Consider the following 25,606-nt stretch of genomic DNA (forward strand, 5'->3'; position numbering starts at 1 on the left):
ACAGGTCTGTGACCAAGAGTCTGTTGTTTCATAATCTGCTAGCTAGCTGACTTTATGTTACACTAATAATATTAAGCTACACTGCCATTCAAAAGTTTAGGTTTACTTAGAATTGTCCTTATTTTTGAAAGAAAAGCATTTTTTTTTCTGTGAAGATAACATTAAATGAATCAGAAATACAGTCTAGACATTGTTAATGTTCTACCTGGAAACAACTGCTTTTTAATAGAATATCCACATACAGAGGCCCATTTCCAGCAACCATTACTCATTGTTCTAATGGTACAGTGTGTTCGCTAATCATGTTGAAAGGCTAATTGATGAGTAGAAAGCCCTTCTGCAATCATATTAGCGCATGAATAAAAGTGGGAGTTTTCATGGAAAACAGGATATTGTCTGGGTGACCCCAAACATTTAAGCTGTAGTGTATATTAGCTAGCTGTAGCACTAGCTACCTCGCTAACCAGCTGTCTAAATATTAAACTAATAGTGTTGTGCTATATTAGCTTAATAAAGCACTAATTATCTGACTAACTCCTGTGACCTTAAGTTAACCTCAGTGCAAACAGTGTGAACTGTAGTGCAATAGCAGGTGGGCACACTTTGAAGCTGCTCACAATGCATAAATTATATGCAAAAATTCTTTTGGGTGCAACATCACAAAAGTCACTTTTCACCCATTATTATAGCTAGATTTGGCTCCCTGAGACTTCTTCCTCTTCCAACAAATGAAATTCAAGTTGAAGCGTTGTTGTTTTGATACAGTTTACGTTTTCAAGGAGTTTTCTCTGTAATTGCAAATGGTGCTGGACATGCTTTGAAGTGTTGCAGAAACACTGGGAGCGCAGAATTGCTGCACAAGGAGATGACTTTGACAGAGGTGGCAGCCAAATTTAAATCAGGTGCAGTTTTTAATTATTTTTAGCATGGTCTTGAATATTGTGATTGCACCTCTTATGTGGGCAGCTTGGGTACTTTCTGAGATTGCTTGGGTTTCCCCTCTTCAAGTTCCTGTTCCAAAGGGTACTAAGCAGCCGCAACTGCTGTTATCTTGTGGGTTGAACTGAAAATAGTGTAATGCGGTGCCTTTTTGGTCACGATTACGAATTCAGTGACTCAGTTCACAAGTCAAAAACTTTCTGCCAGTAACAGCATGTTCAAAATATTACATGTATTTAGGAAAGTACAAAAGACATTTGCATTTCTTTCAGTGTTCCTTTTTATAAAAACCTTTGTAGAATTAGCTTAGTAAAAAGAGAAGAATAAGTACATTTTCTACATTTTCCAAAAGGCTGATGTTTGTATTCATGTTATTTGGTTGTATGGACCGTGGTAGACTGCCAATAGGCTTTATGAAGCATTTCAATGATTATTTAATGACTTCTTCTCTTTGCTATTGATCAGTGTGAACTGAGCATTTCAAATCTCTCCACTGAACATCTTGAATACTAACATGGTCTTTCTACTGCTCTCTCTCTTGGACGCTCCACTGACGCAGAAAAGATCAGGGGGCTCATTTAGTATAGAGAATGCTGGTACACAGGTGCCATCGACAAGAGGTACACAAGTACATTTCCCACATGGCACAGTTTCAAAAGTCACAAAGCTCATTTTTGGATGCAATCCAAAGCCATACTTTTGCTTCCAGGAGATGAAAATGCGCTCCTCTCTTCACTAACGATCTTTATGACATTCATTGATGACTGGCAGCATTGAAAAGGAAAATATTTCATACACATTTTCCTCTTTCAGCCACCATATTATCCATTTTCTCACAGACAGCAGTTGAGGCTGCAGTGGTTCAGTGCATTTAATCCTGCCTGAAGGTTTTTTAAATTCTGTTTTTTTTTTCATTTGTAGTCTGTATAAGTTACATCAGTATCACAGCAAGTACACATTTTTCAAAGCAACTTCCCATCAAGAAAGACAAATTTTAATCCATATTTTTGTAGTAACTTAGCATCTCTCTGTTGTCATTTTAAATACCTTAGAGGTCATTCTCTATCTCGTGATGATCTTGATGATTAATTTGTCTCTCTTTTGCATTTTGCTTCTCATTTTTATAATTGTGTGGCTCCTTGCAGTCATTTTCCTGTCTCTTTGTTGTCATTTCTTATCTATTTGTGGTCGTTTTGTATCACTTAATGGTTCTTTTTTCCCCTCTCTGTCGTCATTTTGAGTGTCTTTCTTGTAATTTTTCATCTGTTTGCCATCATTTTGTTATTTTTCCTCTGTGGTCCTTTCCTATTTTTTAAAGATTACTTTGCTGTAATTTTTTGTCCCTTTTTTGTCATTTTGTCTTTCTTTTTGACCTATATTCATATATAAAGAACTGAACTAGCTAATTAGGTGACTTCGTGTTGAACTACTACTATCATGCTATATTAGCTTGCTATATCACTAACTACCTATCAAACGAGCCGATTTTACGTTAAACAATATGTATTAAATAAATCATTTTATGCTATCTTAGCTTTCTGCTGCACTAGCTACCTAGCTAACTTTATTATAAAACAATAACGTCATGCTAAAGTATCTTGCGGACACACTTGCTAGTTAGCTTGAATTTATAGGCTAGGCCTCCCTGGTGATTGCTAATTTGATTTTTTTCAATTTAAATGTTAGTGATTGCTTTACAGTTAAGAACAACATCAAATTTAGATTTTTTTTTCATATACATAAGTAAAGAGTTTGCATAACTCAAAATGATTTCTGAGGTAAGATTACTCCTGACCAGGGTCGAAGAGAAAGATGTTCCTTTTCAATATGTCACAACTAATTGTATTAATATGTTTTTTTTTTTTAAATTAATAGGCCTATGGTAATATTTACACTGTGGTAGAGTAGTGAAAGGGTTGATACCGGGGTCAGACTGTTGTGGTTCCAGTTGGAGTTTGCAGGGAATGAATGGAAGTCAATGAGATGTCCTCTGAAGTGATGGAAACACCACCATGCGTGTGTGCGTGTGTGTGTGTGTGTCGGCGGATTCCCATCACAACCAAGATGGCGGCGGAGCGGACAGCCGGCTCGGCACACTGACTGACAGAAGAAGCAGCAGCAGCAGCCTCGCGCGGTCTGTTGGACGGCTAACGGTTCGGCTCCGGTTGAGGACAGAGAAAAAAGAAACACACAAATTAACGTCAACAAACAGCGACGACACCCGACACTTCATCGTGTCGGTAATGCAACAGCACCGGTAGACGACGGACACCGGCCGAAGTTGTGTGTGTGTTTGAGGACCGATTTGACGTTCACAAGCAGGGTAAGTGCGAAATGATGAACCGTTCACAGGGACTGATCAGCCGGTGAGGGATTTACCTAACAGCTGCTAACTACGACAAGCTAGAAATCCCTCATGCTAGCTCCGTCACCTCACTCCTGATTGTTTTTTATTTGTTTTCTGTTTTATTTGTTTAGATGACATTTCCACCGTCACAGCGCTGGAGCCTCTCATGCTTTTTTTTTTTCTGTCCTCCTCACGAAGCTCAGTAAAAATGTGCCACAGGTTGTTTGCAATCAAAGCTAATTCGTGAATATTTTAGTATTCCAGTCAGTCAACCCTCATTAAAGCGCAGGTCAGCCGCTGATATGTCTGTTTTACCCTGCTGGCGAGCTAAAAATAACCCCAAACACTACCAGTGTGCCTGGGGGGTATTTTAGGTTGTTCTCTTGGTACTTTTGTATGAGAAAAGCGCCTGGGATTTAACGTTGCTTTTAGGCAGAAGGCACAGGAGGTGCAAGGAGAGTCATTTCAGGTGCTGTGTGGAGGATTTGCAGCCCACACTGGAGGGTAGGTCAGTGGGTTTTCAAGGGGCTTTTAAAGCTCTGCCTGGTGGTGGGAAGCAGCAAGAGAGTTCAGTCTGGTGAGTGCATGCTTATGGAGTATAGCTGCACAATACTGGAAAAATCTACCATTGTGAAATGGAGTTTTTCCTCTGGTATAAAAAATAAGATGCAGGCTTGTACCCCAGCTGACTTACATGGCAGTATTTGGAAAGAATTATTCAATCTAGAATGACTGAGATGATTTTGAAGAGGGGTGTATCTGCATAGGAAGTAAAAATAAATGTTTAAAAAAGCTGTTTGTAGCCTTTCTCATGTGATGTAACACTGGCATAGATTTTTCTTCTTTGCTTTGGATAGCATTCAGATCGGATTTTGCTTTCTGGTGCTGATCAACAAATGCTGCTACTGAGAGCTTGTCTTTGCTCAATGTCATATTTTCTGTAGCTGAAATATTCCCATCAGCTGACCTCTTTCTGCAACTAAATTTTTCCATTTTTGCTCCTCACTGATTTTGTTGTGGAGGCGACATATCAACAAACCCGTTGTCTTGTAATTAAAGTTAAACAATCAGAGTATCCAAGAACATATGACTCCTCTTTTCAATAAGTTACAAAAAATGAAAAAATGTAGCGTGCAATAATTTACCTGAATGTTGTTAATGTCCACACGGTGACGTCGATGCTGAGGCGAGATGTGGTGCAGTCGTACTTTTTAAAGCTCTGTCTGGTCTTTTGAAGCAAAAAGAGACTTCAGGGTGTTGGGTGCATGATTATGCAGTAGAGATGCACAATATGGGGAAAAACTAACATTGTGACATTTAGTTTTTTTGTGGTATATGCTGCTAGATGAGAAAATGCAGGATCTTCCCCAAGCATGACTGTATTTGGAAAGAAATACTCAATCCAGAATGATTGAGGTGATATTATAGGGAGTGTATCTGCATAGGAAATAAAAATTATGTTTTTAAAAGCTGTTTGTAACCGTTCTCATGTGATGTAACACTGGCATAGTTTTTTGTGCTTTGGATAACTCTGGCACAGAGCTTTGTGGTGCTGGTCAATGAACAGAGAACCTGTTTTTGGTCAACGTCATCTTTTCTGTAGCTGAAATATTTTCTTCAACTGACCTCTTGCTGCAACCAAATCTTCATATTTACTGTTTCTGCTCCTTGCTGATTTTGCTGTGTGCATGTGGAGGCTGCAGGTCAACAAACTCCTTGTCTTGTAAATAAAGTCTAACAGCCGTCCAGGAACCCTTAAATCAGAGTAAATTATGGTTTCTCTTTTGGAGTAGTCATGCAAAAGGAGAATGAGACTTTCCTTTTTTTGTTTCAAGCAGCAAAAAATGTTGTGGTGTGAGGTAATTTGTCGGACTTTGCCTGACTGTTGAGGATGTGCAACGTCAATGCTGAAACGACTTACTGTGCAGTTGGAGGTTTTAATGCTCTGTCTGGTGATGTGAGGCAAAAATGGTGTTCAGCTCTAGGAAAGGTTGTTGAGTGCATGCTTATGTAGCCTTGAAAGTGTTACTACTGTGCATAGGGGAAGATTTCAGACAGGAGTATCTGGGTTAATGTTGAGAAAATGTGCATTTTCTATAATATTTGGCCAAGGTGAATGAATTTTTTGTTTTCTCTTATGTAAATAAAGACATTTTCATCATCAGTTGATGCACAGAAGGCACAGATCTTCCGAATTGGGGGTGCAGCTAATTATTATTGTAATTGTGAGTTATATGATGAGTATTTTCTCAATTATTTGATGAGTTGTTTGGTCCTAAAATGCTCAAATGTCTCTTTTTGTCCACAACCCAAACATATTCAATTTGCTGTCGTTGAGAAGTAAAGAAACCTATTCGTATTTACGAAGCTGGAATCAGAGAATCTTGACTTATTCTATGAATCAGACTGATCAAAATAGTTGCAAATTAACTTACTAATTGACAATGAACCGATGAATTGTTGCAGCTCCAATCAGAATGCAGGTAATCAGGGGTTTGATGCTCAGAATCCTCTGGTGGAGGATGCCCAGACCCCTGCTTAATGTGTCTCTCTCAGTGTTAAGCTAAAACTATGTCCGTGCTAATGTGTCTGGTTGGGAATGGGCTCAGTGATATTGTGCAAATGCTGCAGGTATGTCAGGTTAAGGTGTGGAAACTGAGCTGCAGGAACAACCCGGGACAAACCACCTGAAGTAATCCTGCTCCGTCTGATGTCTGACAGGAGACGTCTGACTTGAGCAGCAGTGACAGCTACCACGGACATAGATTTTATTTGAGCATCAAGGGAGTCCACGTGAAGCAGGTGTCCTCCCTTAGGAGATTCTGAGCATTGAATCCTTAAATTCCTGCATTCTGATGAATTATTATGCACCAATTTCTACTTTTTCTGCTTCAGATTATGGTGGAAATGTCTTTAGTTATGTAAAAGAAAACACAAAACTCAGACACCAGGGGATGATTGAAAGTATAATGGTAAGCATATGTATGTAATTAAGTTTTCCTCATTGGATTTAGTGGTTTTATGAGTGGGACGCATCCCCTGCATTCCCCCTAAAATCTACGCCTCTGCATCCATGATTTATTTGCCCTAAACAAAGAAAAATACAAACTATGCCGCTAGCAGTGTATACAAACAGCCCTTCTACTTATCTTTCCTTGGCATGTTTACGAATTGCATTTATGAAACTTTGAACTCTCATTTAATATATCTCTGCTTTAAATCACAGCAAATCACGTCTGTGTCATTTATATGCCATCCTACCATTTCTAACATTTGCCTCCCTCTCAGGTCCACATTGAGCATCATAAATATCTGCTGTTCTATTCAACGTGAGCTTACAGAAGTTTTAGCAATGTCCCAGCATGCACTCCTGACCTCATTAGGTGGATCTTGTAGTTATTCTGCTGTTCCAGCTTCATGTTAAATTCTCCTTTTTCTCTACCCCTAAACACCACAAAGAAAACACACTTCAGGCACTAGGTGACAATTTGAAATGTAAAAGAATGTTATGCAGTAGGGAGGATTTTTTTTGCTTTCAAATATGTATTCTCTTGTGGATCAACTGCAGCATCAACTCACATATATGCATGATTCACTCTTCTGTCCTTTCTCCAATAGATCATGTTCAAAACTTTTTGCTCATGTGAGGTTGTTTTATCTGTGACGTGTCCCCCGTGTCTCCCCCTTAAATCTACGCCTGTGCTGTCATGGTTTGACTTTGTGGAGATTTACTTCCCCCAGAAATTCCCCTTGCATCGCTTGCTTGTGTCGCATGGGATAGACAAGTCTAGTCAAATCATACATGTGACAGAAATACCCTCGAGCCTGTCATTTGAAAACCTCAGCTCCACATACCAGAAAGGTACCCTACTCTGTAAACCCGTAAATCCTCTGCCTGCTCTGCCTTTTTGGGAGGGATTTTCGTTCAAGTGTGTAGCCTCTTCACCTTTCACGACATCGATTCTGTTCTTGTGCACATGATGGACAGGATGTTTATGTTCCGACTTATTGCCTCATCTGTTCATGTTCAGAGGGCAGGAGGGCGACCTTTAGGAATGCCAGAGAGGAAAAAGAAGTCATACTTAAAATGTCTGGCATAGAAAAAAGAAGCCAAAAGGCACCGACTGATTGCACAGGCTGCTAGACTGAGCTGCGCAGTCTCGTACACGATTTACAGCAGTGAGTAAAAGATTAAAAGCTAGACGGTGTCTGCTTAGCGGATCGAAACCTTCAGGTAACCCTGGCTTCCCTTATCCTCACACCAGGGTTATAGCCGGCTGTCCATCTATAAGTGACGCTGTATGTTCCTCTTGTGGCAGTGATGCTTTTAATACCCGAGGCATAGGGTTCATGTTTTTCCCATTTTGCGTAATTCAGTAAACACAAAGTGGGAAAATGGTCTGTTTCACAGAGCCGTCGATTTCAGAATGTAGCTCTAAATACGTTCAGCTTTTTCAAAGAATTTATGTTGTTTTTGGACCAGAAACTGTCTCTAATTCTACACAGTTATACTCAAAATAATAATCAGGATTGTTTTGATCAATATTAAGGACACAGCTGTTTTTTTCCCCTGATTATTCATTGATTTTTAGAGACAGAATAATTTTTATTGCAGTTTTACATTTAAACACCACACCACTTTATCCTTCATATTGCACTTCATTTGTGCTATTGTCCAAAGACTTGCATCAATAGAAGAATAGTCCTTATTCACAATACATCTCCTAGACACAAAATATAAACCCTCTGATCTCCAAAACATGATGGAGAGTTTGAAAGGCATATTATGAGTACAGCTTTACATAAAAAAGAAAGGCATATTATGTTTTCATAAAATGCCAAACATAAATCATTTATCAGAGCCAGAAACAGAAAGAAAGGTCAAATTTGTAACTTTCTGACAGTCCTTGAACTGCTCATCTGTAACATATTGTTCTGTAAGGAAAATAATCTCTGTTAAATCATTATTATTATTATGTACTGTCAAAATACATTGCCTCAGATAAACTATTTGCTCTAACCAATTTTTGCAAAAAAAACCACCCCAAAAATGTCTTTCTTGCCTCAACTGAGAAGCCGTAACGTATTCAGCTGCGACCAACAGTAATGTGACAAAAACTCGGTGACTGTTTATTTGAATTGCAGACTTTGTTTACACAGAGCAGAGATGAGAGGGCAAGAGAGATTGAGAAGAAAGTAAAACATACTTAAATAGAAAATACAGCATGGTTAAGAAAGCAGCAAGTTGTTGGAAGAAACATTCAGCATTATCGACATGTCTGTTTAGAATTGATGTACAGAATTGTGCAAGATTGTAAAGAATCTATGTAATAAAATATCTGTCGTATGTCGAGCCAACATTTCATTCCAGTGTTGGTAACACTTGTTGATCCCCTTATTTTCTTTAATTTTTGTGAAAAAATCAAGAAATTCAACTTTTTCTTTTAAATGCTGAATGATTTATATTGTCACGACTTTGTTGTACTGCACATAGGCCACTTTGAGTTTCCTGTACTTCTAGCAATGGTTGTGCTGTTTTCATAGAGGACTTTATATTGCTGTGAAAAATGAGCCCTCAGGGAGTAAACAATTACAGGAGCGAAAAATGCCATATATTGCTTGGAGTTCAGAAGGTTAACCAGTATTCTGTAGCTCATAACCACAAGAGCTGATATTGTTTTGAACATTCGAGTTGATGCTGGACAAGGATGGGGATTCAGTGAGTCAGCGATGTTATTCTTCTTAGCATTCACGTGTTCATTGCGCTGCAGATTGTGAAGTTTTTTCAGGTGGTTAATGACTGTGTTGCTTTGCGGCACAAAGACAAGTCTCATGCAGTCTTTGCATATGATTTGTTCATGTTTAACAATGCTTGCCTTAAATACCAAATCCTGCCAACCGACAGTTACTAATAGCTCTAAAACATTCATCATGTCTTCTTACTGATGCAGTAGTTTTGAGTTCTTTTGTTCAGACATAAAGTGAATAGAAAGATGTTGATTACCTTGACAGTTTCGGCGAGAACAAGAAGAAGAATGCGAGAGCTCTCGCCGAAACTGTCAAGGTAGTCAACATCTATCTATTCACTTTATGTCTGAACAAGAACTCAAAACTGCTGCAACAGATGGTGATGATCTGCTTCTAGGGACCAGCTCTTCACCATCTGCTCCAAACATTTGACTTTGCCCGTCTGCTCTCTGCTGTATGTGACTCTTCTACTCCGGATTGCAACCATAACATCCCAGAAATTTTTACTCAGACTGCCACTGCAGGAGTGTTAATGCAGCGGTGTGACGACTCCTCAAAAGTGAAGCCAAAATCTCTGAATCGCTCCCTGGTGGTGTGCAGTTAGCTTTGGAAGGGCTTGATTTCATATGCAGCCGAGTTTTCTATTAGCATTTTAGGTGTCAGTATCGCAGTCGATCATGTTCATTTAATTGCATGAAACTAATATCAGGATGGAGATTAATACCAGATTGATTTTGCAGCTTTGGAGACACACATTGGGCAGATTCACAGTGAAGTTGGTCTGGTATTCACCGACTGTAAAGGAGAAACTCATCGCCTCCCAGAAGCTGACCCACAGTAGTGATATGACAACAATATAAAGTCTTTCCCACAGGTTGGTGTGCTTTGATCCGGAGGAGACTGTTTAGGAGTTATAAGGACAAAATCAGACAAAGTAACACTGCTCTAAATCTCCCTGTACTGTTATTCAGCGTTTTGGATTCAGCTGTGCAGTTGGAGGGAGTGATGGAGATGGTGACAGCTCAGAAGAGCAGCGGAGCAGGAGATGTAACCACTGAAAACAAATGACAGTCATGCTCTTTTGCATTCTGGTCTATTTCCCGCTTCTGTGAGCGTTGAAATTGTCCTCTCTGTCTCTCTGGTGATTTGTGCATGAGTGTTGACTGATTCAACACGGTGGGTCTATAAAGAAGCTCTTGCTCTCTCATGCATAACACGGAAACATTTTCTGTCATTAAACTTCACTGAGATATGTAGGCGCAATGCAGCACCCTTTTAATGTAGCCGAAATACAAGAAAACGTGCTTCACCAGCAGCTTTCTTTGGCTGTGTTTGCTCTAAGCATATCAATAATGAAGAAACAGGTGCTCTGTTGTGTTTAAAGCTTTTGTTGACATATATTCCCATATGTTCCAACCCACTACATGGTTTTTGTCTCAGAATGGGCATGAATCATGATCGGTCCTGGTGCACTAAAGGCTATAAGTCTGTTACTTTTTTCACTGAAATCAATGTATTCTCCCTGTTATTTCTAAACATTTGATGAACAAAAATGTTGAATATGCTTGACTAAATTAAGCCTCAATTCGCAAAACTGGTTTAAAGATGCAATAGTAATTTTTATTCTCAGTAATTATCATTTTAGCACTTTCTAAATCCTCTTTGGTACCAAAAATTCCATAATATAGGAAAAGTGCACTAAAAGCTTGATTAATTTTGTTACAAATTTGCAATGACAATAACAGACTTCTATTCTATTGTTCTAGTTCTGCTCTGCCACTAAAATAGAGCTACAGCAATTTTAGCTTCTTGAATTTGAATGTTTTCTGGTTTTGTTCCTCCTTTATGACAGTAAACTGAATCTCTTTGGGTTGTGGACAAAAAAAAAGATTTAAATACCTCATATTGTGCCTGACTGACATTTTTCACCATTTCCTGACATTTTGTAGACAAAGCAACTGTTTGATTTATCAAGATAATATACAACAGATTGGAGCCCTTTGCTAAAGTCACATATTTCTTTGGTTCAGTAAAGATAATTAAACTATTCACCTTGCTATTCTATGCTTAATAGAAGTTAGAATAGTTTTTTCTCTGTTAAAAGCAGACAATTCTGAAATGATTCTGTTATACATCAAAGAATAACTTGTGTACAGGAAACATTGCTTAAATGAAACAAGTTCATAACCAAAATTAACTATTAAAATGATCTTATCACTTAAAATACACACAATTAAGAATTGGTCAGAACCAAGTTGTGAGTTTGGGACACGTAATGCTGCAGACACATTTCTGTCGATTATTCCACAAACTTAGTATTTTTAAGGCAGAACTTTTAGGAAGCAGAGCAGATATGTGTGATGTGAAGAATTCTTTGATAGAAACAGGACATTGTGTCACCCTAAAGGTCACAGCACAGAAGGCTCTTGGTTTTTGTATTCTGTATCCAAATGGAGACGCTGTACCGAAGAGAAAAGCCGCTATAGATGTGCACACAGAGCAACTGAGAATAGGATTACATGTTCCCCGGGAATACCCTCCACAAACACTAATTAGCTGTAAGCTCAGAGTGTTTTCTGCAGGGAGAAAGGCACCATGCGTCCTCAGTTGGTGGGTGGCATCTGATGGTAGACAAAATGAATTTAGGCACCTGTTTCATCATCAAAAGTGAGATTTGTAGCGCCTGGCAAAGTCATCTGTCAGACAAAAACACATCTCACTTGGTCCAGCTGTTATTGAGTTTTCTCAGAGGAAAATGATGCAGCTATACGTGCGAACTGAATAAATGGAGTTTGGTACAATTACATCTAGTGGAGGAATTTCAAGAACTGACCGGAGTAAACAGGTGCTTGGACTGAAAGGATACATGGAAAGAGGCAAGAATAGCTGCAATTATTGTTAAAGTTTCACACAAAAAGAGCTTATACTTCAGCGTGGAGTTACTAGAATATGTACACTGATTAGCCACAACATTAGAACCACCTGCCTGATGTTATGCTGGCTGCTAAAACGGTTCTGACTCCACAGACCTCTGAAGGTGTGCTGTAATTTCAGGCACCAAGATGTTAGCAGCAGATCCTTTAAGTCTTGGAAGCTTCAAGGTGGGGCCTCCATGGATCAGTCTTGTTTTCCCAGCACATCCCACTGGTATTGATTAGCTTGAGATCTGAGAAATTCGGAGGCTGAGTAAACACCTTGAATGCTTTGTCTTGTTTGTCAAATCGTTCCTGAACAGTGCTTGGAAATGTGTATTATCCTGCTTAAAGAGGCCATCAGGGAATGTTTTTGATTGGCTGTATGTGGTCAGCACCAGTGTTTAGATAGGTGTCAAAGCAACGTCCACATGAATGTCGGACCCAAGACTCAAAGAATCACACTTGCCCTCTTCCCCTGGTTCTTCCTGCTGCTGTCTTTTCCTCACATGATAAAATATTATGGTTCATCAGACCAGGATACCTTTTACTATTGCTTCATATTCCCGTTCTGATGCTCATGTTCCCTTTGTAGGTGCTTTTAGTGTTAAACAGTTTGCAGCCTCATAGACAGCAAGCTGCGATGGACTGAGTGTTCTGACACCTTTCTATCATAGCCAGCTTCAAGGTTTTCAGCACTTTGGCTCTACAGTAACTCGTCTGTGAAATTTACAAACATCAATACATTTTTTTTGGCATTCATGACCACTTTTGACCACATTTGGTAGATGTTAATCATGGCACACTGGGAACACCACATGGCGCATGCCATTTTGGTGATTCTCTGACCTGTCATCTAGCCATCTCAGTTTGTCAATCTTTTTTTACATAATGACAGCTAAAGATCCAGGGGGACCCAGCCGTAAAAGACAACTTCACGAGTGCTACGCAAGTTTCTGGAGGGGGGCGTTTCTCCGTAAATGTTAAGAGCGGGGAGGTTAGACGGGGGTGAGGGAGAGGTTGTATGTGCGCATGCGCATGCTATGTTCAAAGTCATAGGAAATTAAATCTCCTCTAATGCCTTTAAGGATATATCACTGTTGTTTTGGCATCCGCTTGACATCTCTTCAGGTATGTTTTTGTGTTTTCATTTTTTACAAGAATGAAGGCCTTGGCCTGAAAAATAAATCTTTTGGGCTAACTTCCCCAATCAGAATGTGAAAAGACAACCGTGAATCAATGGGTAAAGCCAGCCAATTCAAATATCCCAACAAACCCCATATGTGCAGCAGTTTTTGAGTTTTTTGTGTGTACATTTGCAGGCACTGAAGCAGACAAACACTGTTTTCTCAACCAAATTTACATTAAAATCTGATTTTCTGCTCTGCTCCACTTGGAGGAAGCTTTCAGTTCAATAGATTTAACTAAAATTTTGTTGGACGTTGGCCTGCAACAGTCAAAGCTCCACTGGTGAAGGCTGTAATTGTTTGATACTCACATTATTCTGCTGCTGCTGTGGGGTCTGTTGGGTTCACAAGGGCAAAGGATTACTCCCCACTGTCTTCCTTTTCTGCTAGTCATTCACATAGGAACCAGCGCTTATCAGAAGAGACTGAAGACATCACTAAATCAAAAGTGCCAGAGAGTTAACAAGCAGCAAATACAATGAGCATACACTGACAAACAAATTTGTGTTCATGCAATTCACTTTGTTTGACTTGAAGGCAAAGCTGCAGCCCTGAGAACAGTTTTCTGCCAACCAGGGAATTAAAAGATCAGGCTGGGAGACGAGGCAGGTCGGTGAGATCAGGTTTCCTGGAGACGTGATGTTTAATTCCCACAGGGTGTTGCATTAGCACTTCACTGTGCTAATACTGTACACACAGCCTTGATGGTAACACCTCACATAGGACTGAACACTGGGAATTCTGATTCCAGTGTTTACTTTGAGATCTGGAAACTGAAATATGACCTTTAAAATGCATCTAAGGTGGTATTTTTTGACCCTGCAGCTGTTAAATTGCGGTTCGCTGGTGTTAGCTTAAATGTCTCGGAGGTGGAGTTCAAAATCTGTGTGCAGGAGGCTCCACAAATCTAATATCTTTATTTAATGTCTAAGGCTCTGTTGCTGATCAGACTGCAGAGAGATGTTCACCAAGTGGAACATCAAGTGCTCCAAAAAGGCATGATGCCAGAACAAAATGTCCAAGAGAAATGCTTGAGCTGCTCAGACCTTTGGAACCAGATTCTGGACCATATTCATTGAATAGAGGCTGATGGGTAAATTGGCTCAGCTAAAATGTTAGCTCATTGCAGATTTATTGGTAAAAGCGCAGTACCTTTAGTGAAATCCACCGCTCCAGTCGCTTGTGTGAGTCAGTGCAGTCACTTGCAGTGTTCGAAGGATTATGGGAAATCGTGTAGTAATGGCCTCAGCTATACAGTCCATACTGTCCACTGTTTAAAGCTTTTTATAATTTGCTTTAATGCAACTGTCAGTGTGAGTTTGAATGACGTTTTCTTCCTTCTGGAAAAGAATATGGCTGACACTTTGGGCCTCAGTTGAATGTAACCTTTACTGGGTGTGCAACAGATGAAGAAAATAAACTTGTGTTTTCATGCGTGTAATTCTGCGGTTTTTACCTAGATTTCTTTAAGAATTCATGGATAATTGATAAAAACAACACAAAACCACATCCTGCTCAACATAAAAACCGCAGAATTACATTTAAAACATTTTCCGGAAAAATGTCCCTTATTACCCCGCTGTCCCTTATAGCCCCGTTTTACGGTACATTAAACCATCAAATTGTTCACTTGTATATCCTTCTGTCTTCACCCTTTAACAATTTTTCATAGTTCTTTGTCTTGAAATATTACTTTTTATTTTGTTGTGTTTTTGTCATGAAACAGGGGTCATCAAAGAGTATTTTTCAAAATAGTTTTCATGAATTGGATGTCAGTCTTTGAGCTGTTGAGATAAGTCTGAAGTGTTTACTTCTTCCATTTAAAATATGTCCGTACAGCCTCGTTGGAATGTGTTTCGTCCACAAATCGCATCCGATCTGTTGCTGCACCTGCACTTTTCTTTACGTTTCTACATGTTGTTGTTAGCGGCCAGTATGTCTATTATCTTAGAAAATAAAATGTCGTCACATTTTTAGAGTTTTGGCATTGACTTAGTCAGGGATGCACAATGATATTGACAGTTTCATTGGTATCGGCTGATAAAGTCAAACTCAGCATTAACAGACATAACTAAAGGTCACAGTTTTGTTTGAATATGTTACAATATATATAAATATGGTATGTTTGACTTTTAAATAGAATGTGTACATTTAAAAAAGCATTATATTTTATATCTGCATCTGCCAGTGGACCATCATTAAAACAACAGACATACTATGTTAATTCCACTAAAGGAGAAACCTGATGCACCCTGAAATGTGGTGGAAACAAAATGTGCATATATCAATATTGGAAATTGGTGATAATGTGTCGGAAAAAATAGTGCAGCTCTAAATTGGTAGTCAGTTTCTGTCCACACTGCAACATATTCATGGCTTGTTATTGTGTTTGTCTTTTTTTTTTTTTAATGAGGTCTAATCAGATATTGAGGTTAATAGTATCGGCTGCCAGCAGGTAGAGTCTGTCACTGCTGTGACTCACACTGCTCCTTCACCATCCATCATAGTTGGTGCTTAATTATCCACAACAAACTCATCAGTCTCATCCCAGAGAGAAAGGTGGTCTTAAACTTGAGCTGCATCTCAAAACACCTTTTGAAATTTAGGTCAAGACTTTATACAAACTTTCTGCAGGTACTTTATATGCTCAACAGGGCTTTTCTATTGAATCTCCTTACAGTTCCATTAGCATATTCCTGCTTGATATAGGTTAGTCCCAGCAGGGCCCAAATTGCTGACCTTGACAGAGCTATTTCCATTTTCTACCCGCTGATCTTTCTTTCTGCATTATGACCTGTTACTTCACTCATGTAAAACTAAGCAGCGAGCGTTTGTGGATAAAACCGCAGTGCTTGGCCTTGAGCATCCTCCTCTTGCTTTGACAAGTGCTTAACGTCAAAAATTTAATTCTGGTGTCGAGGAGAATTATTCTGGAGGGAATAAATGCCGTAGCTGCAGCTAAACCTTTGTTATCTTCGTTGACTAAAGCAGCATTTTCTCTCAGACTTTGATGCCTGTTTGAAGGCATTTGTGTTTTGCATTTCACAAAGCTGGGGACCGTTTTTGTGTTGTTGTGTTTTTGAGAACGGGCAGAGAAACTCCTTTCTCTGTAGTTATTCAGGAGGTGACAGTAGTGTTGACTGTAAGCCTCTCGAGGGGAAATAAAGAGGGAAAAATGAAAGTTTCTGTGCTGTCTGATACCCTTTACCTAAAGCCATTCTCTTGACTTAATATAGCTGTAAATGTATTTGGTGTCAACAGCCTTCGATGTTCAGGGTTGGTAATAACTACTACTCTTTAAACCTTCAACCTTCATCTTACAGTTTCAGCTCTCCCATAACAGTTAAGTAATATAATGCTGAAGCCTGTCTAAAATTGTTCTAGCTGCTGTACATGAAGCCAGAAATTTATCTGGAAATGAATTCAATGTAAACTGAGTTCTGCGACCTTCTACAAGCAGAAAGGAAATTGATCTGCCAAAGCAAAGAGTCCTTTATCCAAATCTCTTAAAACTTCTTTCATTTCAACATTTGGATCTCAACTCAACATGTTCTGTTTGACCAGAGTTGCCAAGGGAGTTTTAAGTAACTGCAATTAAACAATAATACATCGTTCACAGTCACAGTAATCTTTCTTTTAGCTATCGTTTGTGAAAGGTTCTGGTTCTGATTGGAACATGTTTTAGATATTCACCCTGCAGCTGTCACAAATAATAGAAGAAAATCACATTTCTGCACAGATTTCATGTGACAGCTCCTGTCACCTCTCACAACCTTGTTTTTAATGTTTGAGGCTTTATTCTGCAGCTGTTGTTTGTTCTGGTTTAAATGTCAAAATATTTTGCTTCCTGTGCATTGTCAGGGTGTCCGCAGGCCTTGAAGTCTTACAACAATTTCATTTTATCTACTGAAATGTAGGCCTTAGAATGTACTGGAAGTCTTTCATTTACAAACATCATAAATGTTTGTAAATGATTCTCTTGCTTGTAATATTACGGCATGGTTGTTGAGCAGCATTATACCTATAAGCTGAATGCTGATTACAGGAGGTTGTTGATTCCTTTTTGATGATTTTCAGTCAACATTGTGCGATTTCTGCCAAGCATTTTTACTGTTGCTAGCTGCAGTAGCTGCGAAGCTCATTGCCTCAAAAAGAGCAAGTGTTAAACCTTCATTGCAAAACCTTTGTCTTCCCTTTCTGACAGTGAGAGTAATGATACACACCGCTAATGCGTGTGAATGATAGATGCCTCGCCATTGATCGCATCTTTTGGGAACTTCTGCTGTAATCAGAAGCTTTTCTTGGAGGCTTCCTGTTTTTTTCTCAACCATACTCGTTGTAGCCTTCTTTGTCGTGGCTGCTCCCCTTTTCAGCTCTGGTATACCAATCATAGGTAGTTGACGGAAAAGAGAGATGTTCTTGGTGCTCACAGGCTTAATCAGCATCACGTGAATTCATATGCTAAAGGCTAGAATTTACCAGACATGTAGTTATAACGCTAGCTTGAAATGAATTTCAGTCAAGTAGTCATTTGTATATTGCTGTAACAGCTGGTTATCTTGGTTTTCTATGTCCAGGTTGCATTCATTTAACTGACGATATAAGTTGGAATTATTGCTATGTGGTGCTGGAAAGTACTAAAAATATTAGTTTATCCTTTTGCTGGCTGCACTGTGAAATGGGTAATTGCCTTGATTATATTAGAAAGATCTAAGAAGCTCCAATTTAATTTGTTAAAACCTTCATAAACCACGTTTATGGTACAGGTAAGTTATAATCTGCCTGTAACCTGATTGCTTACATACATATCTGCTCTTCGTAACAGCTGCATCCCTGCTGTCTGATCAGTCTGGATTTGAATATACAACAACCTGCTCTGACATGTAATATTCTTTGGTGCAATTATTTCTGGTAAAACTATTACATATCATGTGTTTCCGGTGAGCTATGAATGTGATGTTGGCTTGCAAAAAGGCTCTAAAATGTCGACCTCCACTGTTTTAGCAAGTCAAAGCTAATTTGTGTCTGCTTTTTGTCCATTTATCCAACTATTGGTCTTGTATATAACCTTGTAGAAAGAGTTGACTACATTTTGACTAAACATGAGAGTAAATGTTCATTTAATAACTGTGATTTTCCACATTTCTTTGCTTCACTGACTTTTTGACACCACTTGACTCAAAACAAAGTCCCGCAGATGCAGGTCAAAACAAGGTGAAGAACTGACTATAAAGTAAACGATGCCTCATTGTAAGATAACTTTATTAGTCCCTGCAGTTTCAGAGTATGAGAAAATTCTGCTTCTTATAAATGCGAACACACAAATAACCAAGCTGACAGTGACAAATAGGCACATACCTAATTAACAATACAATGCCTTTTGACAAAGGTTAATGCATTCCAACTATCTCCTATGCATAATGTCTCTTGAATACGCACACACACTCATTCACTGTAATGGCAATTTAAGTGCATGTTTAGCAGAAGCTGCTGCATAATTACAATCATGGTGATGCCAAAATGAACATGGTTTTCTGCCAAAGCGACTGGTAGTAAATACATTTTGTGAGGTCGGAACAGTAAAAGAGTTTTACTTCTTCATTCTTTTCATTACTTTGTGAGTACTAAGCCTCCTTTTAATGTCTGTATTTGTAATTCTTTTGATGATAGTTTGAGGAGATGGCAACATCAGGATCAGCATAAACTCAAAAATGTTTCCAGAAGTGTGCAACAGCTCGAGTTGACTTTCTCATAGCGTTTAGTTGAGTAGGTTCAATAACAAATAAAGTGTGGCGATTACACTTTTTCCATTTTCTCACAGAGGTTATCTTTCCTCTGAGATGTTACTCGACCTGATGGCATTAAAAAGCAAGGAGAGTCAACCAGCCACCCCTGTGGGTTAACTAGAAGCAGATGCTGGACTTCCTACTGACTTGTGTTTATGTTCTTGAGCACATTCCTTTTCACCTCCTCCACGTGTCTGCCCTGCTGTGGCCGTCTCTTTGCTGGATGTCTATACAGCTGGGCCCGAGCAGCACCTGGCCCGTCGGAGCCCAGAACCAGAGGCCCTTTGGCGAGTTTCATTGGCCCCAGTTCTTGTGAAGTTGAGACAGCTGGAAATGGTTCCTCTGTCACGTTGGCTTAAACAAAACCCCCGTGGAAGCGACTGAAGGTCTGTTGGGTCTGGACATCTTATCGAACTCCTCCCTGAGCTCCTACCGTGATTATAAGTCAGCGAGTTTGGGCTGGGAAGCTTTGTCTATGGCTCTGGCACCAGGCCCCTTCATGTGGCCAAGTTTAAAGTTTCGGGGCCTGTGGTGATTTTACTTTGGCTCCCGCCGCTCTCTAGCTTGTATGATTAGTGTAAAGAATGAGAAGAAAGACTGCACCAAAACCAGATAATCTGTGCATTCAGCTGAGTCACGGCACAAAGTACTTTTAGCTCTCTGAACTCCATTCAGTTTCTGGCTGTTTTTTTGCTCTGGTCACATTTTTTATTATTATAGGCTCAGGTTTCTGCAAAATAAAGTCCAGCAACAGCCTGACTGTGGCTAGAAGCAGTGAAAAGTCAACCATGTCTTATTTGGAAGTATACCAAAGTTACAGTGCCATAAATCATAAAAAAGAAAAGTTGGATTTTGGTTGATTACTTATTTGACCAAAAAAATACAAATCAACATGTACAATGTCTTTCCAAGGGCCCACAGGTGTTAGCAACACTGGAAGAGCCAGTAGTGACTCTACATACTTTAAATATTTACTGCTTACATTTTTAATTTGTTTTTCCGTTCATGTCCTATCTGCTCTGTGTAAATACAGCCTGCAGTTCAGCCCAGTGTGGCAAAAAGTCCTGGGATTTTTGTCACATAATTGTTGGTGGCAGCTACAATTTTTTTTATTTTTACAGAATCTAGTTACTGCAAATGATTTATTTTGGGATTTTTGAATGTTACATGTATAAAAAAGGCTTGGATGAATCACAGTATAATAATTACAAGCTTATTTTGTGGTTATTTTCCCTGAGTGAACATGTGACTGTTAAGAACTAAAAGGACAGTTGGAAAGCTGAAACGAGTTTCTGGTTCTGATAAATTGTGTAATTTCATTGATTTTGTTTTACAGAAAACACGTCTTTCAAACCCACTGATGGGTTTTGGGGTTTAGAAGTTTAAGGCAAATGAACCACGTCATTGAAGACATTCTGCAGTCAAATGCTGATTTTGGCTTTAGAAAGACAAATAGTCTGCAAAGTCTTGGGGAAAGCCACGTCTCAAGGCATCAAACCTACGTCATAAATAATTCAAAAATGCATAAATACATTCTGCAGTGCTTTAGGACCACTGTGAAGGGCTCCAGTGACCTTTTAAAGAGGCCTGTGGTCTGAGCACATCCTTTCCTCCACGTTAATAGTCATTCATGCCAGGAGGATTCACTTGGATTTGACTCTTTGGGCGTTTACCTCAAGACCAAGTCACGCTTTCCCTACCAGGTCAGTCTGCCAGGGGAGAAGTAGGGCAGCCAGCAAATTAAGATATTTGGATTAGACCACTTAAGCTGTGTTGCAGATTTTCATTCTTACATGTCAGGCACAGTATGAGTCACAGCTCTGCATCTTTTGGATGCAGCTCCTGGGAGGGAATCCAGCAATGATCTGTGCATGAAAAATCCCTGGGCTTACACAGTAGAAGGGTGTTTCGCTTGGTTATGCCTTCTCAGCCTGCCTGCTCGCTCTAACTGGATAGAAACCCTGTAAAGAAACTGTTCCTGCAGAGACTCAACATCTCATATTTAGTTGAAGTTAATTGTACAATATTGTTGTGTTTTCTGAGTTTAATCATCACATCAGTGCAGCATAGTGTTACTGAGCGTCTCTCTGCGTAGGTTGTGCAGACCATGAATCAGCGCAGTCATCTTCACAAAAAGATTCACCGATGCTTTAGTGTGAGTAGGAGCTGTGAAATAAACATTTTTCATTCTGTCACCTGGATCTCCTTTCTCCTCAGTTCTGTTGATTTCTTCTATTCTTGAAATATAGGGCAAGAAGAGGGAGTAGGGTGAAGACAGTAGAGGCTGTTTGATTTCAGTGGGTGTTCAGGACTGCCCCACATATGCAGTGCATATAGATGTAATCCTTATGCAACGTGTGCCGCGATACTGCTGCTTCGGCTCTCGTTGTATTTTTAGCAGACTGACAGCATGGCAGGGATGAGTGTCGTTCTTTGGCCCGTCATGTGGCTCAGTCGACAGAGGTGACACTACTGAGCTTTCTGCTGCTTCGCATCAACAGGACTGAAATGAATTAGGTCAACATCTTTCTTTTGTTACACTTTTGTAATAAGTGTGGAGTTAGCTGTACTTACCGCGTGCTCTGTGAAATAATACCCAAGCCTGTTTTATGTCAGTTGAGTCTCATGCAAAATCCCACCGGGTTAGTAAAGCTGCAGTCATTTGCAAGAAACGAGATATGTGCTGCACTGGCTCTCACACCCCTGTGCTGTTCCACCATTCCCTTCGTGATATAGTGCATACGTTATTTTATAGTTTCTACATATTCACCATTGGCTTTGTTTTAAAAAAAAAGAGTAACAATGGAACTTAGATCGACGTTCTGCAGTTAATAAAACCATGTGTGTTGAGAATGTTAGTTTGTGCTTGTTTTTTTTGGCTGTGAAATACAAGAACTTCACCTCAGGACCTACCTTGTGTGAGCACACATGAACTCATACGCACAACTCCATGGACTTCTCACCTCGTCTTCAGGGTGCCTGTCAACTTTTCCCGTAACACGCAGCGAGTGTTGTGAGCACATGTGAAGGTGCAATAGGAATGTGTGTGTTCGTGATGTTTCCTATAGGGCTAATACTGTGTTTTCTTCTCGTGTCTCAGCTCTTCTACAAAAGCAGGAGTTTGAATCAGAGTTATTACAAAACTATATGTGTTTTGAATTGGTATGGTGATGATTCAAACCAGCTGAGTTTTCACATGCACCAGCGCAGCAGTGGACTTGTTTTCATTTTAAAATGAGAAATAACCTTCTAATGTGTTTTGCCTTGTGCTCAATTCCCGAGTAAACATTTCTGTAAGAGAACTAAGCACGTGTCCCACATCCTGCCCTCTGAGAGTTACACCAGTGTGTTGTAATGCGAGCGTCCCAGGAACATTTATGAGGCTGTTCAGTGTGTTGGGCAGGAAGTTGAACGCAGACTGTGGTCTTGGACTCAGGATGCTGTGCAGATGTTACGGACCTTCAAGCTCCCGTGGTCACTTAGTTTAACTCTCTGAACCCCCAAACCTGCTGGTGAGTTTGAAAAAACAAACAAACACATTGTCTTTTAAAAAATGTGAAAATAACACTATTTATCAGAGCGAGAAACTGTAAAAACACAGGGAAGTGTTGGATTTTTAACTTTATGACTATCTATGAACTAATTATCTGTGATCTGCAGTTCCCATGGGGAAAATGAACTAACTCCAAGCTTAAAATCATGATAATTCATCAAAAATTACTTTTTTCTGCATGTTTCATTTAAAGGTTTGCCAAAAATAAAGCACTTGCACTAACTAGATTAAAAAACATTCTCCACTCCTTGACACCACTGAGAAGCTACAATTGACTCAGCTGTAACAAACAGTCACAAGACAAAAAATCAGTGACATTTGGCTGAACTGCAGGCTGTGTTTACACAGAGCAGAGAAGAGTCAAGTATGGAAACAAATTAGTGACTGAGAGCAAAATTAAACATACCGAAGCAATAAAATGAACGCAGCATGGCCTAGAAATGGTATACAGAGGAGCAAATTGTCAGCAAGTCGATGAAAGATACATTCAGCATGGTGAAATGTCTTTCTAGAGCTGATTTACAGAGTAGTGTGACTAGTTTGTAAAGTAGTATTTGAATGTACTGCTTTGAGACATAGAATGTTAATCAACTGTTCTCCAGCTCACAGTCAAAGGAGTGAAGCTCATGTCAGAATAGATTTACTAGTTGGAATTGAGGCTGCGTGGTTATGGCCAAAATCAGGCTTATTCTGAATATATCAATACTGAGACTACGATTACACATTGATCTTCACTTATTAAACATTTTCACTGCACTTTGGATCTAAATAAACTGAGCGCTGCTTTCTTTCACTTCCACAGTCACAGCTCTGCATCTTTTGGATACAGCTTCTGTGAGGGAATCCAGTGATGATCTGTGCATGAAAAATCCATGGGCTGATACAGCAGATGGGTGTTTCACACTGTTGTGCCTTCTCAGCACTTTGATGCATCGCTGCTTGCTCTGCTTGCTGGATGAGAAGCCGGTTTTGCTACGTTTGGCAATCTGTAAGGAAGGCTGTTCCAGAGATGTTATAAAGGAGAAACTCCTCATGTAAGGAATCCTAAATAGAAATGGAGGCTTCTGTAATGCAAAACATGGTGGGTGCGTGACTCAAGACCCCACAGAAAACATCTGTCTGCATTGTAACAGCAGAACCAGGAAATGTCGTTATATAATACGTTGTCAAAGTAATAGCCTGAAGCGATAGAAGATTTTTTCAAACCTTATTGTGGGTGAAAACATCAGATTCGACTGGCGATTTTCCTCAAGCAGTTTGTTTGTGTCCTGGTGATCATTGAAATTGCATTTCTGACTCTTTCTCCATTCATTAAGAATAGGTGACTGACCTTGTTAGCCCAAAATAACTACCTGGGCCGTTACCAATATGGCTGCTGAGCGGTGACACTTGCCTCTAATGATTTGGACTATTTCTGCTACACGTTCTGCTACATTCCTGCTAATGTTCAAACCATCGCAACAAAATGCAGTAACGGTTCTTCTTGGCCTGGATACTGTTCATCTCCTAGGGGCAAAACATACATGTAATTATTTCCCAACTGCCTCACTTGTAAGTTTTGGTAGATGTTAGCTAGGTGGCTATGCACAGAAAAACCTCTAGTCTGGAATGAGGTAATACGGCCCTGCAACTCAGACAGGTGTGCAAATAAAAATTACTTTAGAAAGAGTGAAATAAGGAGTTCTAATGTCAGATTTACCAAAATTTCAATCAAACTCTGGCACACTGTATAACTTAAGATGCAATTATTGTCTAACTCCTGCTCACCTGCCTCGTGAATGAATGTGCTCAGAGTTTCTTTGGTTTAGGTTTACCCAAGTTGAAACCAAGTGATTTTATCTACATGGACTGTTTTTTTTTTTATGAGTGGATTATGCGTTGCAAATGTCAGTATCTCAGTTGATCTTGAACTTGTGGTGAACCAAAATCATAACCGTGATTATTATTCAATCAATAGTGAAGCTCTAGACAGGATTATTTGTGGAAGTCTTGATAATATGTGAGGAACACGTCTTCCAGAGGCCTGGGTCCAGTTTCTGCCTTATCACAGCTGGCCAGACATCACTTGGCTCAGAGAATCGGCTCCCTGCGCTGTGACTGTCTTCTCATTGGTTTCCCACAGTGTCGAAATGATGAGGTGAGATGCATTTGTAATCTGAGTATAAGAGCCAGGACACAGTATACTGGTGTTTTCTCACCATCTGTCAATAGCTGGAAGGAACAACCAAAGACACACACATCACTGTTTTGTTTGGGTGTAATCTTGGCTTGTTGACCCTGCAAAGATCATCTTATTATACCAATAAACACCCAGGTTTTATCCACTAAATGTTAGTCCAAAACAGATAAGCATAGATAGACCCACTCATTAGATTAAAAAAATCTGGCTCTGTTAACCAAGAAAACAGAAACACATGGGATTTTGTTCCATCTGCTGCTGCCTTACTGACAGAATCTTCAGCCTACATGGTTTGTTATTAACATAATTTGGCTGTTTTTATGTTTTTACTTCATGTCAGTCAGCAGAGACATGCAGCACAAGGAAAGTTTTACATGAAATGTTTTCAACATTGCGGCAAATTAAGAACAAAGACCAAAAATTACAATGTGCAGATGAAAGCAAGTCATTGGTCAAGGCCAGAATAGAGAAAGATTTTGTCGCTCTGCTCTCTTCTTGCCTTCTAATGGTCTCTCATGATGAGGTACTTACGGTGTTTTATGTAGCTGTGATGGCAGCTGGAGTTTTGCTCTCATAGCATCACTCAGATTAAAGTTGGCAGCTTTTTCACCTTTCCCCTGAGCCAACGCATTTAGACTGGCTAACACACCCCGCTAATTAAAGCTCTCTTCCCACACCCTCTTACGGCATATGGTTGGAATCACAGGCCTTGTCCAGCTGAATTATTCACAATTAAATTGAGCAAAAGCTTTTGGATTAACAAATCTGGTTGCAATGAAGTGACTATCCAGAGGACAAATTGTAATGGCCTGTGATGTGGAAATGTTTTTTATTTAAGGAAATATAACTGCTTTACATCCTCTCTTTGCCAAGTGTGTAAAGTTGTGATTCATGACAGTTTTGGTATTTGAAGTATTTGTACGCACCTTTTGACTTCAGCTGCAGTGAGCTTAAT

At 39.6% G+C, this 25,606-nt stretch overlaps 1 protein-coding gene across 1 annotated transcript in view; it reads left to right on the plus strand.

Moving 5' to 3' along the window:
* The first annotated feature begins 2,971 nt into the window (after positions 1 to 2,971).
* The window catches only part of LOC110956505 (C-myc promoter-binding protein-like), a 118,719-nt gene continuing 96,084 nt past the window's right edge, over positions 2,972 to 25,606 (plus strand). The window contains 1 exon segment of the mRNA XM_051944946.1: positions 2,972 to 3,262. The gene's annotated coding sequence lies outside the window, so the exon portion shown is untranslated.

This window comes from Acanthochromis polyacanthus, chromosome 2 (assembly GCF_021347895.1).
Source record: "Acanthochromis polyacanthus isolate Apoly-LR-REF ecotype Palm Island chromosome 2, KAUST_Apoly_ChrSc, whole genome shotgun sequence".
NCBI classification, from domain to species: Eukaryota; Metazoa; Chordata; class Actinopteri; family Pomacentridae; genus Acanthochromis; species Acanthochromis polyacanthus.